General features: G+C 31.5%; 1 pseudogene; it reads left to right on the forward strand.

The window, feature by feature from the left end:
• Positions 1 to 4,494: 4,494 nt before the first annotated feature.
• Positions 4,495 to 4,641, forward strand: LOC111729214 (annotated as a pseudogene).
• Positions 4,642 to 6,541: the final 1,900 nt, after the last annotated feature.

The raw sequence follows: 6,541 nt of genomic DNA on the forward strand, positions 1-6,541 counted from the left end.
CATGAGAGAGGAAGATCTTAAAGAATGCCAGAAAAAAAAAATCAAGTAAGTTAGAAATCCTATGTTTATTTTATTTTTTCAAATTAACAAAACACGTGAGATGAGGGTTCGCAAAAAACTATGTTTTTTTTTTTTTTTTTTCTTATACAAAGTAATTCTTTGCTTGTTTAACAAAAGCAAGTGGCTTTGGCATTTTCTATGTGTGTGCTAACATTTCTCCTAATATGTGCCTTGCAGTCCCTCAAAGTATGTCTTAATTGTATTCTGAGCGTATTTTCCAAAACAAAATGGTCTGAAAAGGTGACCAAATATTGAAATTACAACACTCCAAAAATAGTTAGATACTTGGTTTGCATACTCAATTAACACAGAAATCTCATTGAGTGTAGGATTTAAACTGTCAGACTTAAGAGTAACTAGTAGATACACATTCAACACACTATAGTTTTTCTGTCAATGTAGCGGCTGAAATTATACAAATAACTAACTTTTCAATGGTTATTTTAACCATATTAATATATGTTCCACTTTTTTGTAATTGATTGATAAAATAACCAGAATCAGCTGAATAACCCCAACTGTGCTTCTTAGTATAAAATATATGTTTAATGTTAGAATTAATTATCAACCCATGTAATATATTAAGACAGTGTAGAAACAGCATGTTTGGTGTTGTATTCAAAAGGAAGTACAAGAATTCCACAAAACTCGTCTTCTATTACAAACGTATACCCCAAAATACCTCTGTGAATGACTATATTATACAGGATTAAAACAAAACAGTTTTAATCCTGTATAATATAGTCATTCACAGAGGTATTTTGGGGTATACGTTTGTAATAGAAGACGAGTTTTGTGGAATTCTTGTACTTCCTTTTGAATACAACACCAAACATGCTGTTTCTACACTGTCTTAATATATTACATGGGTTGATAATTAATTCTAACATTAAACATATATTTTATACTAAGAAGCACAGTTGGGGTTATTCAGCTGATTCTGGTTATTTTATCAATCAATTACAAAAAAGTGGAACATATATTAATATGGTTAAAATAACCATTGAAAAGTTAGTTATTTGTATAATTTCAGCCGCTACATTGACAGAAAAACTATAGTGTGTTGAATGTGTATCTACTAGTTACTCTTAAGTCTGACAGTTTAAATCCTACACTCAATGAGATTTCTGTGTTAATTGAGTATGCAAACCAAGTATCTAACTATTTTTGGAGTGTTGTAATTTCAATATTTGGTCACCTTTTCAGACCATTTTGTTTTGGAAAATACGCTCAGAATACAATTAAGACATACTTTGAGGGACTGCAAGGCACATATTAGGAGAAATGTTAGCACACACATAGAAAATGCCAAAGCCACTTGCTTTTGTTAAACAAGCAAAGAATTACTTTGTATAAGAAAAAAAAAAAAAACATAGTTTTTTGCGAACCCTCATCTCACGTGTTTTGTTAATTTGAAAAAATAAAATAAACATAGGATTTCTAACTTACTTGATTTTTTTTTTCTGGCATTCTTTAAGATCTTCCTCTCTCATGGATCATCTTAAAACAAAAACACTTGCATCCCTCTCATTCTTGACCTTCTTTGTTTCTGCCCCATTTCAGTCTCATCTCTGCCAAGTTTCTTGAAAGAGCAATCGACTGCTATAATCCTAATTCATATTCCATTCTACTGCCTTCATATTTCTAACTTTTTTTTCCACTGAAGCTTCTTTTTAATGTGAATTCTATTTTTCCAAAACAAATAGACATTTTAAGTCCCTGGATTGATCACCAATTGTTTTAAAATATCTGTTATCCTCCCTTTTTCTTTTTGTCCTATACTCCTATTTCGCTTTTCTTCATCTCAACATCCTAGGGTTGCCCCATGATAAGCAAAATTCCAAAATGGTCTCCCAAAGCTGTGCCACCCTAAACTTGTGAATATGATGTGATATTACTCCTGTAAACATGTCATGTTATATGGCACAGTTGAGCTTAAGGTAAGGCGATTATCTAGGTGGATCTATACTAATACCTTGAACTATTTCAAAAGCAGACTTTTCTTCTGGTTTTAGAAAAGGGAAAGCTTTGAAATAGGAGAAAAAATTGTTGTACTCTGACATACTTGATGATAGAGGGAATTATTTGGCATAGAATGTAGGTGGCCTCTAGAAGCTGAGAGCAGCTCCCAGTTAACAGTCATTGAAAAATGGAGACTAAGTCCAACAACTTGAAGGAACTCAATTTTTTTCAAAAACCCAAATGAGCTTGACAAAAAACCCTGAATTCCAGATGAAAACATAGTTAGCTGACATCTTGATTTTAACCTGAGCAGAGAATATAGCCAACTGTGTTGAACTTCTGACCTATAAAACTCTGAGCTAATAGTTGGTGTTGTTTTAAGTCACTTTGTGGTAATTTATTACGCAGCAATAGAAAACTAATATATGCCCTTCAAAATCTGATGTTTCTTGGCTGTTGATATTTTTTATATACATGCATTTCATGGACAATGTCATTTGTCATTATTTAAAAACCACTTGAATATTCATAATCACTAAATATATACCTCCAGATTTTCAACTCTAGATTTTACACTAATTACCTATTATATGTCTATATTTAATGAACTCAGAGATGGCTCATACTCAGTTGTTCTCAAACTGACTATATAAACTTACCATCTTCAATAACTAGTTCCTCATTTATTTTTTAATTTAAACAAGAGTTTGTAATCAACCATACTACAAGTCATAGGTTAATACATGAATTTTAGGCCTGAAATTTTTATTGATTTTAAGCAAAATTGCATAGATAACCCACTCATTCTTCGTTTCACTCTTGTTAACGAAGGGTTCTGAAGGGTTACTTTCTGAAGGGTTACTTTCAACAAACCTGTAGAAACTAAACTTAGTAAAGCATGCTAGACTAAAATACTACTTCCAAAATATATTTCATTTTTGTCTTTTTATTATCACAGAAGTATCTGTAAATAGATACCCAAGAGTTTGGGTATGAATTCAGTATGATTCTCTTCGTAACAAAATGCCAATCCTCAGTGACTATAAATAAACATAAAAACAAGAACAAAATAAATATCTGGAAGGAACAATAGATAGTTTATCATCCAAAAAAATTTTCATCTTTATATGTTGAAGCATTCTCCACACATTCAGAGTATAAAAAGGAAATATCTTAATATTTTAAATTATTAAAACAATAGATATCAGAACAGTTTAAATCAAATACAAATTCTATGAATATATTGAAAAATCTAAAAATATTTTACAGACTGCTCAATTGTAGGTGAGCAGCTAAGTTTTCTCTAAACTTTTATTTCTACTAAGTTTATTGAGCCAAAGGCAAAAAAAGAGAAGAGGAAAAAAAAAATTAGATCTTGAGCTATATATAGTGCAAATGTAAGACAGATTTCATGGCTTATCAATTTCTGACTAGCAGAAGTTTCTTACTTTATTTTTGATGAATGGTTTTATAATTAAATGTGAACAGAGATGAGCTTATCACCCCAATAAGTCAGTTGCTCAGCAAAATTAAAGCATACAAACACTTGTGACTGCAGCAAGCTTATATGAATTTGAAAATGATAAAATTTAGTTAGCTTGGGGTAAATATTAAATTATATATGGTTCCCTTTCCTTCTTTTTTTTTTTCTTTAATTTTCAGGAATTCTCCTTCTGTGTTGACTCAGGATCAAAACTGGAGTCTTCCTATTCTCAGGCTTTTATTTCCTATCCACCCAGGAAGCCACATCATTAACTTCCTAGCTCCAAAAAAAGGCTTATTCAGAAGGCTTATTCAGACCAACCCGTAGCCCACCATTTGTATATGTGGCTTGCCAAAATGGGCACTCATTTCAGTTTTCCTTTATCAGACCTTTCATGTATGAGTAATTAGGTGGAAATAAATTAGTATAATTGTTTCTCTATATATAATTACATAATAGTATAATTGTTTCTCGATGTCCCTATGCCACTTTTAAATTTAAACTTTAGATAGACTTTAGCAAGATGGGAGAATCAGAGAAGGACAAAGAGAAAAGAATGAAAAAGTATGAAAAAAAGCCTACATGAACTATGTGATACCATTTAAAGAAGCAATCTGTGAATTTATTGGAGTCCCAGAAGGTGAGAGGGAGAACAGGGCAGAAAGGTTATTAAATATATAATGGCTGAGAACTTACCAGATCTGGAGAAAAATTTAGTTGCCAAATTTGTGAAGCATGTAGGACTCCAAGCAAATTCCACTTAAAAAGATCCTTTCTAGAACACATTATAATAAAACTGTCAAATATCAAAGACAGAGACTCTTAAAAGCAGCAAGAGGAAAGAAGCTTGTCACTAACAGATGAGTTTTCATCTTAAAACTATCAATTGATTTCTCAACAGAAAACTTATAGGACATGGGAGTGTGAGATGATACATACAGAATGTTGGGGTAGGGGGGTAAATAATGCCAACCAAGAATACTTTGTTGGTATATGGCCATGCCACCCCAAACAAGCCCGATCCCAGAAGCTAAGTTTGATCTCAGAAGCTAAGTTTGATCTCAGAAGCTAAGCAGGGTCGGGCCTGGTTAGTACTTGGATGGGAGACCACCTAGGAAGACCAGGTGTTGTAGGTGTAAAACATAAGGGATTGTAGGCTGACAAGATCTTTGCGATCTGTGAGGTCAACCAAGGGTTACCTTGCCTAAAAAAAAAAAAAAAAAAAAAAAATTAAATTAAAGAAAAAAGAATACTTTGTCGTACAAAGCTGTCCTTCAGAAATTAAGTAAATGAAAAGGTGTTCCCAAATAAACAAAAGTTAAAAGAGTTTATCACCATTAGACCTGTCTTACAAGAAATGCTGAAAGTTATTCTTCAAGCTAAAACAAAGGATGCTTAATGAGTGACATGAAAACACATGAGAATAAACAACACATTGGTAAAGTAAGTATATAGTCAAATTTAGAATACTGTAATATGTTAGTATTAATCACTTAACTATTCTAAAAGGTTAAAAGACAAAAGCTATAGACTGCTATATCTGTAGTATGTTCTATGTAAGCCTTATGGTAACCCCAAAGCTAAAGATACAGTTAACACACAAAATATAAAGAGAAGGGAATCAAAGTACACCACTAGAGAAAATAATTAATTCACAAAGGAATTTGGCAAGGTAGGAAGAAAGGAAGAAGAGAAATACAAAACAGCAAGAAAACAGTAAGATAAGTAAGTCCTACTTATTAATAATTACACTAAATGTACATGGTTAACCTGTTCAATCACAATGTATATAGTGGTTGAATTAAAATAACCCAATATTATGCTGCCTTCAAGATTTACTTCAGTTTTAAGGTACACACATGAGTTCAAAGTGAAGGGATGTAAAAAAAAATATATTCCATGCAATTAGAACCTCAAAGAGAGCAGGAATAACTAGTTATATCAGACAAAACAGATTTTGAGACAAAGACAGTAACAAGAGAAAAGAGGATCATTACATAATGATAAAGGGGTCAATTCATTAAGAAAGTATAATAATCATGAATATATAGTCACCCCAAATCAGCACTTAAATATATTAAGCAAATACGCATAGGTCTGAATGGAGAAATAGACAACAATGCAATAATATTAAGGACTTCAATACCCCACCTTCAATAATGGATAGGTCATCCAGAAAGAAATTCGTTAAAGGTTGGACTGCAACTATACTTTAGACTAAAGGAACCTAACAGACATAAAAAGAACATGTCATGCAACAGAAGCAGAATATACATTTCTCTCAAATGTACATGGCATATTCTCCAGAACAAACTATATGTTAGGTATATGTTAGGTCACAAAACAAGTCTTGGCAAATTTAATGTTAGAAATAATAAGTATCTTTTTTAACCACAGTGACATTAAACTAGTAACAAATAACAGGAGGAAAAGTGAGAAATTCACAAATATGTGGAAATTAAACAATACACTCCAGAACACTAATGGGTCAAAGAAAAAATCAAAAGAGAAATTAGAAAAATATATCTTGAGAAAAATGAAAATTGAAGCACAGCATCCCAAAACTTACAGGATGCAGCACAAGCAGTATTAAGACAGAACCTTATAGCAATAAACACTTATATTAAGAAAAACAAAATATTATTAATAAATAACCTAATTTTCCACTTTTAGGAGCTGGAAAGGAAAACTAAGCACAAAGTTAGCAGAAGAAAGGAAATAACTAAGACAACAGCAGAAATATATGTAATAATGACCATGAAAATGATAGGAAAAAATCAATGAAACTAAGAGCTGTTTTTTGAAAAAGATTAGAAAAACAATTGACAAACTTTATGTAGACTATTAAAAAAGAGAATAGTCAAATAAAATCAGAAATGAAGGAGGAGACATTATAACTAATACCACCAAAATACATTGGAATATAAGAGATTGCTATGAAAAATTATATGCCAAGAAATTGGATAAACTACAAGAAATGGACACATGATTATAAATGTACAAACTACCAATACTCAATCAGAAAGAAAGAAAAAA

Source organism: Pteropus vampyrus, unplaced genomic scaffold, assembly GCF_000151845.1.
Source record: "Pteropus vampyrus isolate Shadow unplaced genomic scaffold, Pvam_2.0 Scaffold8, whole genome shotgun sequence".
In the NCBI taxonomy this organism is placed as follows: Eukaryota; Metazoa; Chordata; class Mammalia; order Chiroptera; family Pteropodidae; genus Pteropus; species Pteropus vampyrus.